This window comes from Aotus nancymaae, unplaced genomic scaffold (genome assembly GCF_030222135.1).
Source record: "Aotus nancymaae isolate 86718 unplaced genomic scaffold, 86718_ANA_hifiasm-v0.15.2.pri h1tg000015l_1, whole genome shotgun sequence".
In the NCBI taxonomy this organism is placed as follows: Eukaryota; Metazoa; Chordata; class Mammalia; order Primates; family Aotidae; genus Aotus; species Aotus nancymaae.
The window spans coordinates 8,361,042-8,374,844 of NW_026988427.1; the positions used below are offsets into that span (position 1 = coordinate 8,361,042).

General features: G+C 44.4%; 1 protein-coding gene across 2 annotated transcripts in view; it reads left to right on the plus strand.

Annotated features, from left to right (window-relative positions):
- Window positions 1-6,142: 6,142 nt before the first annotated feature.
- The window catches only part of UIMC1 (ubiquitin interaction motif containing 1), a 122,919-nt gene continuing 115,258 nt past the window's right edge, over window positions 6,143-13,803 (plus strand). The window contains exon 1 of one of the 2 annotated variants that reach the window (XM_012437948.3): window positions 6,143-6,212. The gene's annotated coding sequence lies outside the window, so the exon portion shown is untranslated. Of the gene's footprint in view, window positions 6,213-6,308; window positions 6,465-13,803 lie in introns of those variants that run through there. The other variant, XM_012437950.2, reaches the window with a different exon arrangement.

Sequence of the window (13,803 nt, forward strand, 5' to 3'; positions counted from 1 at the left end):
CAAAAAAAAAAAAAGAGTTGCTCATTTTTGAATTGGGTTGTTTTCTTTTGTGTTGTTGAGATGTAGGAGTTTTAAGCAATATTTTCTGGATATTAATAAATATATGATTTGCAAATATTTTATCCCCTTCTGTGGGTTTTCACTCTCTTGATGATGTCCTTTGATGTGTGAATGTTTTTAATTTTGATGGAGTCCATTTATTTTTTCTTTTGTTGCCTATGCTTTTTTCCCAGTTTTTTTTTGTTATGGTAAAATACATATAACATAAAACTTACTATCACTGTAACCATTTTAAGTGCCCAGTTCAATAGTATTAAATACATTCATAATGTTGTATAGCTATCACCACCATCCATCTCCAGAACCCTTTTCATCATGTTGCCTGTGCTTTTGATGTCATATTCAAGATATTATTGCCAGATCTAAGGTCATGAAGATTTTCCGTTATGTTTTCTTCTAAAAGTTTTATTTTTTTAAAGCTATTACTACTTTTTAAAGACAAGGTCTTGCTCTAGGAAACAGAGAAAGACCCTGTCTTTAAAAAAGGAACTCTTGGGCTCAAGGGATCCTCCCATTTCAGCCTCCTGAGGAGCTGGGATTATGGGTGCACACCACCATACCCAGCAAATTTTTAAATGTTTTTGTAGAGATGGAGTCTTACTATGTTGCCTGGGCGGGAGTACAGTGGCTATTCATAGGCATGATTATAGTGCACTACATCCTTGAACTCCTGAGCTCAAGTAATCCTCTCACCTCGGTCTCCTGAGTAGCTGGGACTACTGGTATGTATCATTGTGCCCAGCTTATAGTTTATTCTTTTTTTTTTGAGATGGAGTCTCACTATGCCGCGCAGGTGGTATGTGCAGTGGCATGATCTCAGCTCACTGCAACCGCTGCCTCTCAGGTTCAAGTGATTCTCCTGCCTCAGCCTCCTGAGTAGCTGGGACTATAAGTGCATGCCACCACTCCTGGTTAATTTTTTTGTATTTTTAGGGTTTCACTGTGTTTGCCAGACTGGTCTTGAAATCCTGACCTTGTGATCCTCCCCACTTAGCCTCCCAACGTGTTGGGATTACAGGCGTAAGCCACCGTGCCCAGCTAGTTTATTCATTTTTAATTACAAAGTAGTGGTTCTCTTTCTTCCTTTTTTTTTTTTTTTTTGAGACAGGGTCTTGCTTTGTCACACAGGCTGGAGTGCAATGGAGCAATCTTGGTGGCTCACTGCAACCTCTGCCTCCTGGGCTCAAGCTATCCTCCCACCTCAGCATCCTGAGTAGCTGGGAGTATAGGCGCAAGCCACCAAGTCCAGCTAGTTTTTGTATTTTTTGTAGAGATGGGGTTTCGCCATGTTGTCCAGGCTGGTCTCGAACTCCTGAGCTCAAGTGTTCTCCCCACCTTTGCCTCCCAAAATGCAGGGATTACAGGGATGAGCCATCATACTTGGCCTAGTAGTGGTTCTTAAAATAAAATCAGAACATTACAGATATATTAAGGTTCCTTTTGTCCACTCCCAATTATGTCCCTCTAGTTCCCTTTTAAAAAGTATCCTCTGGCTGGGCACAGTGGTTCATGCCTCTAATACTAGCGCTTTGAGAGCCCAAGGCGGGCTGATTACCTGCGGTCAGGAGTTCAAGACCAGTCTGGCCAATATGGTGAAACCTCATCTCTTTACTAAAAGAATAAAAAATTAGCCTGGTGCTGTGGCACGTGCCTGTAATCCCAGCTACTCAGGAGGCTGAGGCAGGAGAATCCCTTGAACCTGGGAGGCGGAGGTTGCAGTGAGCCGAGATCATGCCACTGCACTCCAGCCTAGGCAACAGAGTGAGATTTCATCTTAAAAAAAAAAAGGATCCTCTATTATACCTTTATTATATATCCCTGTATCTTCCCAGGCCTGTGGAAATACTTTTATATGTATCTACAACTTCAAAAACATATGATGTTATTTGTATAAGAATATGTGTGTTTACATAAATGAAATCATAATGGGCATTTCATTCATTCTACTTTACTCTGTGCTAGGCAATGTTCTAACTTTGACGATATAGCAATGCACAAAATAAAGTTTTATTCTCATGGACCTTACATTCTCCTGCCACTTACTTCTTAAAATATCATGTTTTGAGGTCTATGCATGATGATACATGTAGATCTGTTTCATTTCTTTTTTCTGAGACAGGGTCTCACTCTGTCATCCAGTTTAGAGTGCAGTGGTGCAATCATAGCTCACTGCAACCTGGAACTCCTGGGCTTAACAGATCCTCCTGCCTTGGCCTCTCGAGTAGCTGGGACTACAGACACACACAACCACGTGGCTAATTGTTTATTTTATTATTTTTCTGGCCACACAGCATCTGTATAATTTTTATTATTTTATTTTTTGAGATGGAGTCTCACCCTGTCACCCAGGCTGGAGTGCAGTGGTGTGATCTCCGCTCACTGCAACCTCTGTCTCCCAGGTTCAAGCGATTCTTCTGTTGCAGCCTCCTGAGTAGCTGGGATTATGGGTGCGTGGCATCACGCTCAGCTAATTTTTGTATTTTTAGTAGAGATGGGGTTTCACCATGTTGGCCAGGCTGGTCTCGAACTCCTGACCTCAGGTGATCCACCTGCCTTGGCCTCCCAAAGATGAGTCACCACACCCAGCTTATTTTTATTTTTAGTAGAGACAAGTCTCAATGTGTTGCCCAGGCTGGTCTTGAACTCCTGGGTGCAAGTGATCCACTCACCTCAGCCTCCCAAAGTGTGTTTCATTTCTTTTAATTGTTGTATGTTATTCTTTGAATATACTATACTGTGTAATACATCATTCTCTTACTGATGGACATTTAGGTTTATATCAACTAGGATGTTTTCTACTTTAGGTAACAGAAAACATGACTCATAATGGTGTAAACGTTAAGGAAACTTAATATTTCTTACAACACAGAAAACCCAGAAGTTGAACGGTTGCCAGGTATATATGACTGGGGTCCTAACTCTGCTATTTTCTGTTTGTTTTTCTCTCTCTTCTAAGCTCTGTAATAACTATATGTTGTTATGTAACAAATTACCCCAAAACATAATGGCTTAAAACATAGGCCAGGTGCAGTGGCTCATGCCTGTAACCCCAGCACTTTGGGAGGCTGAGGCAGAAGGATCACTTGTGCCCAGGAGATTGAGACCAGCCTGGGCACATGGTGACACTCTGTCTTCACAAAAAATAACAACAAAAGAAAGCTAGCCATGGTGGCATGCACCTGTTGTCCCAGCTACTTGGGAAGCTGAGGTGGGAGGATAGTTTGAGCTCGGAAGTCTGAAGCTGCTGTCAGCTGTGATCACACCACTGCACTCCAGCCTGGGCAATAGAGCGAGACCCTGTTTCAGAACAAACGAACAACAACAAAAAAGTAAAAAAGCCAAAAAACCGTAAAAATACTTTTCACAGGTCGTGAATTGGGACATGGCTTGGACAGGTCTTGGGCTTAAGGTCTCTCCTAAGATGTGGTCAAGCCGTTGCCCTGTGAGTCTTTCTATCTGGCTATTTCTCATGGTGTAGCATTTGGCCTGAGTGAGCCAATTGAGAACTTGAGATAGGACCCAAGAAGGAAGCCACCTTTTGGGTATCGTGAATAGTGCTGCTATGAACATTGGTTTACAAGTATATAAACCATTGGTTTACAAGTATATAATATAACCCAATCTTGGAAATGACATGCCATCACTTCTGCCTTATTATATTGTTTAGAAGTGAGTTATTATGCATAGCCCACACTCAAGGGGAGAGATTACACAAGAGTGTGATTGCCAGCCTGTGGGATCATTAAGGGCCATCTTACAGGCTGCCTGTCACAGGCTCTCTGTCTTCAGGTTTGCAGGATGGCTGCCAACAACAGTGCATCAGTAGTCTTCCCTGAAGTAAGATGCTCTAAAAAGATCTTTCTGGCCCTGCACTGAAACCTTTTCTGATTTCCCCGCTCCTCAATTCAATTCAATCAGCATTAATTGAGTGTTTGCTTTAAGACAGGCCTGGTCCGTCTGGGAGGGGCTCCAGGTGCTCCTCTAAAAAAGACAGGCCCATTGCTACTTGGAAGGATTACATGGATCATATCTTCATAGAGCTCACAATTTTTTTCTTTTTTTTGAGATGGAGTCTTGCCCTGTTGCCCAGGCTGGAGTGCAATGGCACAATCTTGGCTCACTGCAAACTCCACCTCCCAGGTTCAAACAATTTTCCTGCCTCAGCCTGCGAGTAGCTGGGATTACAGGTGCCCGCCACCATACCAAGCTAATTTTTGTATTTTTAGTGGAGACAGATTTCACCATGTTGGCCAGGTTAATCTCTTAACTCCGGACCCCAAGTGATCCGCTTGCCTAGGCCTCCCAAAGTGTTGGGATTACAAGTGTGAGCCACTGCACCTGGCCAGGTCTTTCTTTCTTTTTTTTTTTTTTTTCCCGAGACGGAGTTTCGCTCTTGTTACCCAGGCTGGAGTGCAATGGCGTGATCTCGGCTCACCGCAACCTCCGCCTTCTGGGTTCAGGCAATTCTCCTGCCTCAGCCTCCTGAGTAGCTGGGATTACAGGCACGCGCCACTATGCCCAGCTAATTTTTTGTATTTTTTGAGACGGGGTTTGACCATGTTGACCAGGATGGTCTCGATCTCTTGACCTCGTGATCCACCCGCCTCGACCTCCCAAAGTGCTGGGATTACAGGCTTGAGCCACCGCACCCGGCCGGTCTTTCTTTTTAATAGAAATCATAACTATCTATCTGAAGTCCTGTTTGCTTCCCCCCACATTTCCCCCTACTCCCTCTCTCACCCCCTTACCATTATCATGGTATGCATCTAGTTCATTTTATATGCTTTTACAAATATACTTTTTTTTTTTTTTTTTTTAAAGACAGAGCCTCGCTCTGTTGCTAGGCGCCAGGCTGGAGTGCAGTGGCGCGATCTCAGTTTACTGCAACCTCTGCCTCCCGGGTTCAAGTAATTCTTCTGCCTCAGCCTCCCGAGTAGCTAGGACTACAGGCACGCGCCACCACGCCCAGCTAATTTTTGTATTTTAGTAGAGACAGGGTTTCACTATGTTGGCCAGGATGGTCTCAATCTCTTGACCTCGTGGTCTGCCGGCCTCAGCCTCCCAAAGTGCTGGGATTACAGGCGTGAGCCACTGCTCCCGGCCCACACATACATTTTCTGTAAATAGTACTTACTGTTCTAATTTACCTATTTTTAAATTTACATAAATCATTTCAGAGTACATATTTGTTGGCATGTTGTTATTTCAATAACTTAAGTAGTTATGACCTAGCAAATGTTGACAGATACAGGACTCCTTTGTTTTATTTGTTATCATGCGAGACTTTCTGGAGATTTCTGGTGCTCCCATTTTCCGCCAGGAAGCCAGCCTCCTTAAACATGTCTTGTGGACACCTGTAGAAGTTTCTGTATTTTCCTTTTCTTTCTCTTTTCTTCTTCTTCTTTTGTTTTGAGACGGAGTCTTGCTCGGTGGCCCAGGCTGGAGTGCAGTGACCTGATCTGGGCTCACTGCAACCTCTGCCTCCCAGATTAAAGCGTTTCTCCTGCGTCAGCCTCCGGAGTAGCTGTACAGGCACGCGCCACCACGCCCGGGTAATTTTTGTATTTTACTACAGACGAGGGTTCACTGTGTGATCCGCCCGCCTTGGCCTCTTTAAAGTGCTGGGATTACAGTCGTGAGCCATCGCGCCTAGCATTTCCGTATTTTTCTAGACGTGAAATTGCTGGGTCGTAAATGCACATTTTAAATTTCACCACACCGAATTGTTCTCAAAAGTGGCCGTTCTGTACATTTTACCCTACAGCCATCTCTGAGTCTGTTCCTCCTTGCTTTCCCTCAAAGCGCAAGCAACAGACAGCGCAAGGCGCGAGTGGGATTCGGGCCAGTGCCTCCCGCGCAGTTGGTACGTCCCGGGTGGCTCCCCCGCGGCGGGGGTTGGTTCCGTCTCCGCGCGCCGCGCCTGCGTCCGCCCCGAGAGCGCGTCTCTGACACCGCAAGGCGCGCGCCCCCCTCCCCCCGCGCTCCCAACGTGCGGCTGCTCAGGACCCCCGTCGCCCCGGAGAAGGTCGGCAGAGCGGCCCCCGCCGGCTACTGAGTACCTACAGCCTCCGCCCGCCCCTCCCCGCCGCCTCCTCTCCCTCAGCGGGTCCCCGCCCCGCTCCTCTCCCGGAGGGGCGCCTCCCGACGCTGAGGTAGGCCTCTCCAGACGCCGGGGCGGCCCTTCTTGATGGCGGGGTGGGTCCCTCGCGACGCGGGGGTGGGCTCTGGACGCCGGGGCGGGTCTTGCCGAAGTCGGGGGTGGTTCCTTCCCGACGCGGGAGTGGGCTTGGGATGAGGAGTTGGGACCCTCCCGATTCCCCGGCGACCTCCGGACGCCGGGACTGGCTGTTCCTGGTGCCGGCTTGGGCTTCAGATGCCGGGGCTGGGTCCCTCCTGACGTTCAGGTGGGCTCGGGTCGCGGGGTGGGTCCCTCCCGATGTTGAGGTGGGTTCGGGACTCGGGTTGGGTCCTTCCTGACGCCACGCAGGGCCCCTTGGAACGCCGGGTTGGGCTTTGCATCCTCGGTTGCCGGGCGGGTCCTTTTCACACCTGGGAGGCGGCCCTCATCCTCCCGGGGGTCGGGCGGGCGCCGAGCTCCCTCTGTCGTGGTCCGCGTGGCCTCGCGCCTCCGGGCCTGCCCTCCTTCCCGCGCAGAGTTAGTATTTTGTTGTGCGATCCTCGTTTTTTCTAGTTCTTTGCCCCGAAAAAACCCCCAACGCTCTCCTTGGAGATCCTTCTCGTTCGAACGCTTTCGTCCCCGCAGAGCCGGCGGGTTCCCCTGTGCTCTCAGGCAGCGCCGCAGACTTCACCAGCGCCACAGCCGGCGGGCTGGTGCCCTGCCGCTCAGTTTGCAGGGGACGCATGTCCCGGTCAGTAGTGAAGCTAGATTTGAATCCTGGTAGCTGAACTCCGGTGTTCTTTCGTTTAATCACTACATCGCACTGAGATATAGAAATGACACCCGGAAAAAATGAAAAGTTTCTGCTTCTGTCTTTATTGTTTTCCTGTCAAGGGAGGCAGTGCCTTGTAGTTGAATGAAAAGAAAGTATGTTTTTGGAATCAGATACACTGAGCTTCAGTTCTCATAGCCCTTTACTAGCTTATCCAGCTGTTTGCGTAGGTTTCCTCACGTGGAAAATCGTGATGTGAATATCTGTCTACTACATAGGGTTGTTAGGATACTAGATACTAAAGTTGTGTTTGGATTGTATTGTTACAAACTTGTCCTAAACTGAGGCCGAGTATAAACTGGAAAATGGAAAATAAAGTATCAGGGATGGATGCCTGTGTAGGTATGCATTTACTTTTTTTAAAAAAAATTACAGAAGTAAGCTCATTGTATTCAGTTCTTAAAGCGCTTGGTCGCCGGGTGCGGTGGCTCACTCCTATAATCCCAGCACTTTGAGAGGCTGAGAATGATGATTTCCAGCTTTATCCATGTCCCTACAAAGAACATGAGCTCATCCTTTTCAAGTGATAGGATCACTTGAGACCAGGAGTATCAAGACCCTGTCTACAAAAAAATCAAAAAATTGTCAAAGTGTGGTGTCGCCTGCCTGTAGTCCCAGCTACTCGGGTGGCCGAGGCAGGAGGATCCCTTTAGCCCGGAGGTGGAGGCTGCAGTGAGCTATGATCATGCTACAGCCCTCTAGCATGGGCAGGAGAGTGAGACCCTGTCTCTTAAAACCCTCAAAATAAAAATTAGCTGGGAGTGGTGGCGCGTGCCTGTGGTTCCTAGCTACTCTGGAAACTGAGGTGGGAGGATTTGAGGTGGGAGGATTGCTTGACCTTTGGAGGTCGAGGCTCATTGCCCTACTGTACTCCAGCCTGAGTGACAGAGTGGACCTTGTCTCCAAAAAAAGAAAATGCTAGGTACCTATTCAGGAGTAAGAGTCAATCATTTATAAAGGATTGTTCTTAACGTCCCTATGCCCCCAAGCTTTCAAAGCAATTTTGACAAGTTTGGTGCGTAGACTGTCAAGATTTTAAATTACCTCGTCAGTGATTTTTCTTCAAATAGATCAAGATGATGGATGTGCTGAAAGAAAATGACAAATATCTGAAATAGAGCATTTTCAAGGACACTGCCCAAAATGCTACCTGTGAAATAAAACAAGTCACATTATTGGGGCACCCGTCCTGCTTCTGCATCTTTCTGGAGACATTTCGTTCCTTAATTGTCATGATTAAGAAGCTGCTAGGCCAGGCGCAGTGGCTCACGCCTGTAATCCCAGCACTTTGGGAGGCTGAGGCCAGTGATCACCTGAGGTCAGGAGTTTGAGACCAGACCAGCCTGACCAACATGAAGAATCCTGTCTCTACTAAAAATACAAAATTAGCTGGGCGTGATGGCACATGCCTGTAATCCCAGCTACTTGGGAGGCTGAAACAGGAGAATGGATTGAACCCGGGAGGCAGAGGTTACGGTGAGCTGAGATGGTGCTGTTGCACTCCAGCCTGGGCAACAAGAGCGAAACTCCGTCCCCACCTCGAAAAAAAAAAAAAAGAAAAAAAGAAGCTGCTGTTGGCATCCAGAGTTATTCCTTCATAGGCAGTTAGTGGTAATTCATTTTAGCCTCAGTTCTATAAGTGAAGATAGGCCATTATTTTAGTGAGTTCTTCATCTTGAAGGGTAGTAACCTAAAAAATAGTAGTTGAACTATATGCTGGCTTGCTTGCTTAAATAGACTAATCAGCGACCTTTCTTATTTACTTTTTTAGAATTATCGTGGAAAACAGTAATTTAGTGTGGCTAAATCTCATGAAGCACTGAAATTTTGGAATTTGTTTCTGTGGGGAGCCTCTGCTTAATGCTTCTTACTGATCTTTCATCTGCTGTGATTCTTTGAAAACCCACTTGAGCCTGCAGTGGTTCTATGCTGGGTTTTTATTTATTTACATCCCTTTTAGAAATGACATACATTTTGTGGTATAGCTTTCCTTGCTATCAAATTTGAGCATATGGGTTGCATGGTACATGTAATCCCAGCACTTTGGGAGCCCGAGGTGGGCAATTGCTTGCGCACAGGAGTTCAAGACCAGCTTGGGTAACATGGTGAAACCCCATCTCTACAAAAAAAAAACCCCAAAATTAGCTGGGCTTGTTGGCAGTTAGCTGGGCTTGTTGTTGTATTTTTAGTAGAGACAGAGTTTCTCCATGTTGGTCAGGCTGGTCTTCAACTCCCTACCTTGGAGTTCTTTGGAAACATAATCTAAGTTTGTGATTAAGATGGAGTCATTGTCTTACAACCAGAATACTGACATTGATATAATCCACTGGTTGTGTTTAGATTTCCCATTTTTACTTGTACTCATTTTTGTGTGTGTATTAATTTCTGTACAGTTTTATTACTTCTGTAGGTTCGTGTACACACGTCAGTCAAGAAATTGAATAGTTCTAACACCACAAGGACCACTTTTCATTTATTTATTTATTATACTTTAAGTTCTGGGGTACATATGCAGAACGTGCAGGTTTGTTACATAGGTTTACACGTGCTACGGTGGTTTGCTGTAGCCATCACCCTGTCATCTACATTAGGTATTTCTCCTAATGCTATCCCTTCCCTATCCCTCTACCCGCCCCTCTGCTATTTCTCCCCAGCCCCCCACCCCCCAACAGGCCCTGGTGTGTGATGTTCCCCTCCCTGTGTCCATGTGTTTTCATTGTTTAGTACCCACTTATGGGTGAGAACATGCAGTGTTTGGTTTTCTGTTCTTGTGTCAGTTTGCTGAGAATGATGATTTCCAGCTTTATCCATGTCCCTGCAAAGAACGTGAACTCATCCTTTTCTATGGCTGCATAGTATTGCATGGTGTGTATGTGCCACATTTTCTTTATACATTCTATCATTGATGGGCGTTTGGGTTGGTTCCAAGTCTTTGCTATTGTGAACAGTGCCACAATAAACATAACGTGTGCATGTATCTTTATAATAGAATGATTTATAATCCTTTGGGTATATACCCAGTAATGGGATTGCTGGGTCAAATGGCATTTCTATTTCTAGACTCTTGAGGAATTGCCACAGTGTCTTCCACAATGGTTGAACTGTTTACACTCCCACCAGCAGTGTAAAAGCGTTCCTATTTTGCCACATCCTCTCCAACATCTATTGTCTTCTGATTTTTTAATGATCACCATTCTAACTGATGTGAGATTGTAACCGGGGGTGGGGGGCAGGAGCAGGTTGCGGGGGCATTCCAAAGATGCTCACTGTTCTCTGATTGGATGTGTTTTCCCAGATCCTTGAGCCTCACTCACCCAAGAATGGGGAGAGAGCCCTGGTGGCACAGTGAGCTTGCTCAAGAGAGCTCCCGAGCTGTCCTGGGAGGGGATTCAGAGATGGAGTCTGCATGGGGATGGAGGTCGGGGGGAGAGAGAGAGAGAGAGCGAGTGAGAAAGAGTGAGAGCTCCCATGCTGCCATGGGAGGGGATCCCAGAGAGGGAAATCTGTATAGGTAAGGGAGTAGGGGGAACTTAACCCTGGAGTTACTCCCGCCCCCTTCAGGTTCTCGTCCAGTTAAAGGAGTTTTTCCAAACTTCCTCTGTAGTGATTGAACTTTGACTCTGATGCTGGATTGGCTGCCTGGCTTGCAATAGAGCTCTTCCTTCCAAGGCTTTTGGCGGGCTTTGTAAACAAAGGAAACTCACCTGGGCTGTCTACCCTTCCCGCACGAGCAAAAGTTAGACAAAGAACTCTAGTTCCCGGATGGGGACGTAAATGAAGGCAGGTGGGACATGTTGCTGGGAAATTTCTGCCTTTGAAACCATGCCCCTTGTGGACTTGAGAAGAGAAGTGAACACAGTCCCTCAAGATAGTATCGCAATTTGGTTTTGATTTGCATTTCTCTAATGACCAGTGATGATGAGCTTTTTTTCGTATGTTTGTTGGCTGCATAATGTCTTCTTTTGAGAATTGTCTGTTCATATCCTTCGTCCACTTTTTGATGGGGTTGTTTTTTTCTTGTAAATTTGTATAAAGTTCTTTGTAGATTCTGGATATTAGCCCTTTGTCAGATGGGTAGATTGCAAAAATTTTTTCCCATTCTGTTGGTCGTTGGTTCACTCTAAGCTTTTTTTGCTGTGCAGAAGCTTTTAAGTTTAATTAGATACCATTGTCTATTTTGGCTTTTGTTGCCATTGCTTTTGGTGTTTTAGTCATGAAGTCCTTGCCCATGTGTCCTGAATGGTATTGCCTAGGTTTTCTTCTAGGGTTTTTATGGTATTAGGTCTTATGTTTAAATCTTTAATCCATCTGGAGTTAATTTTTGTATAAAGTGTAAGTAAAGAATCCAGTTTCAGCTTTCTGGATATGGCTAGCCACTTTTCCCAACACCATTTATTAAATAGGGAATCCTTTCCCTATTGCTTATTTTTGTCAGGTTTGTCAAAAATCAGATGGTTGTAGATGTGTGGCATTATTTCTGAGGCCTCTGTTCTGTTCCATTGGTCTGTATCTCTGTTTTGGTACCAGTACCATGCTGTTTTGATTACTGTAGCTTTGTAGTATAGTTTGAAGTCAGGTAGTGTGATCCTTCCAGCTTTTCTTTTTTTTTTTTTTTTTTCACTTAGGTTGTCTTGGCTATGTGGGGTTTTTTTTTTTTTGTTGTTGTTCTATAGGAAGTTTAAGGTGGTTTTTTCCAATTCTGTGAAGAAAGTCAGTGGTAGCTTGATGGGGGAGCAGATAGCATTGAATCTATAAATTACTTTGGACAGTTGGCCATTTTCACAATATTGATTCTTCCTAACCATGAGCATGGAATGTTTTTCCATCTGTTTGTGTCCTCTCTTATTTCCTTGAGCAGTGGTTTGTAGTTCTCCTTGAAGAAGTCCTTCATATTCCTTGTTAGTTATATTCCTAGGTATTTTATTCTCTTTGTAGCAATTGTGAATGGGAGTTCACTCATGATTTTGGCTCTCTGTCTGTTATTGGTGTGGAACAATGCTTGTGATTTTTGCACATTGATTTTGTATCTTAAGACTTTGCTGAAGCTTTATCAGCTTAAGGAGATTTTGGGCTGAGATGATGTGGTCTTCTAATACAATCATGTAGTCTGCAAATAGAGACAGTTTGACTTTCTCTTTTCCTAATTGAATAGCCTTTATTTCTTTTACTTGCCTGATTGCCCTGGCCACAACTTCCAGTACTATGTTGAATAGGAGTGGTGAGAGAGGGCATCCTTGTCTTGTGCCTGTTTTAAAAGGGAATACTTTCAGTTTTTGCCCATTTAGTATGATACTGGCTGTGGGTTTGTCATAAATAGCTCTTATTATTTTGAGATATGTTCCATCGAATCCTAGTTTATTGAGTTTTTAGCATAAAAGGCTGTTGAATTTTGTCGAAGGCCTTCTCAGCATCTATTGAGATAATCATGTGGTTTTTGTCTTTGGTTCTGTTTATGTGATGGGTTATGTTTATAGATTTACGTATGTTAAACCAGCCTTGCATCCCAGGGATGAAACGTGATGGATAAGCTTTTTGATAGGCTGTTGAATTTTGTTTGCCGGTATTTTATTGAGGATTTTCACATCAATGTTCATCATGGATATTGGCCTGAAATTTTCTTTTTAGTTGTGTCTCTGCAAGGTTTTGGTTTCAGGATGATGTTGGTCTCATAAAATGAGTTAGGGAGGATTCCCTCTTTTTGTATTGTTTGGAATAGTTTCAGAAGGAATGGTACCAACTCCTCTTTGTACCTCTGGTAGAATTTGGCTGTGGACCCATCTGGTCCTGGACTTTTTTTGGTTGGTAGGCTATTAATTGCTGTCTCTATTTCAGACCTTGTTATTGGTCTATTCAGGATTCAACTTCTTCCTGGTTTAGTCTTGGGAGGGTGTAAGTGTCCGGGAATTTATCCATTTCTTCTGAATTTGCTGGTTTATTTGCATAGAGGTGTTAGTAGTAATCTCTGAAGGTAGTTTGTATTTCTGTGGGATCGGTGGTGATTCCCCCTTTATCATTTTTTTATTGCATCTATTTGATTCTTCTCTCTTTTCTTCTTTATTAAAGTCTGGCTAGCGGTCCATCTATTTGTTGATCTTTTCAAAAAACCAGCTCCTGGATTTATTGATTTTTTTTTTTGAAGGGTTTCTTGTTTCTCTATCTCCTTCAGTTCTGCTCTGATCTTAGTTGTTTATTGTCTTCTGCTAGCTTTTGAATATGTTTGATATTGCTCCTCTAGTTCTTTTAATTGTGACGTTAGGGTGTTTATTTTAGATCTTTCCTCCTTTCTCTTGTTGGCATTTAGTACTATAAATTTCCCTCTAGACATTGCTTTGAATGTGTCCCAGAGATTCTGGTATGTTGTTGTGTCTTCATTCTCATGGGTTTCGAAGAACATCTTTATTTCTACCTTCATTTCATTATTTATCCAACAGTCATTCAGGAGCAGGTTGTTTAGTTTCCATATAATTGTGCAGTTTTGAGTTTGTTTCTTAATCCTGAGTTCTAATTTGATTGCACTGTGGTCTGAGAGACTGTTTGTTAGGATTTTCATTCTTTTACATTTGCTGAGGAGTATTTTGCTTCCAATTATGTGGTCAATTTTAGAATAAGTGCGACGTGGTGCTGAGAAGAGTGTATATTCTGTGGATTTAGGGTGGAGAGTTCTGTAGATGTCTATTAGGTCTGCTTGGAAGGACCTGTTTTCTAACCACACTTACCTCCCTCCTGTACTCTCATCCCCCATTTCTTTCTTTTCCTTTTTTTTCTTTTTTGAGACATGGTCTCACTGTGTCGT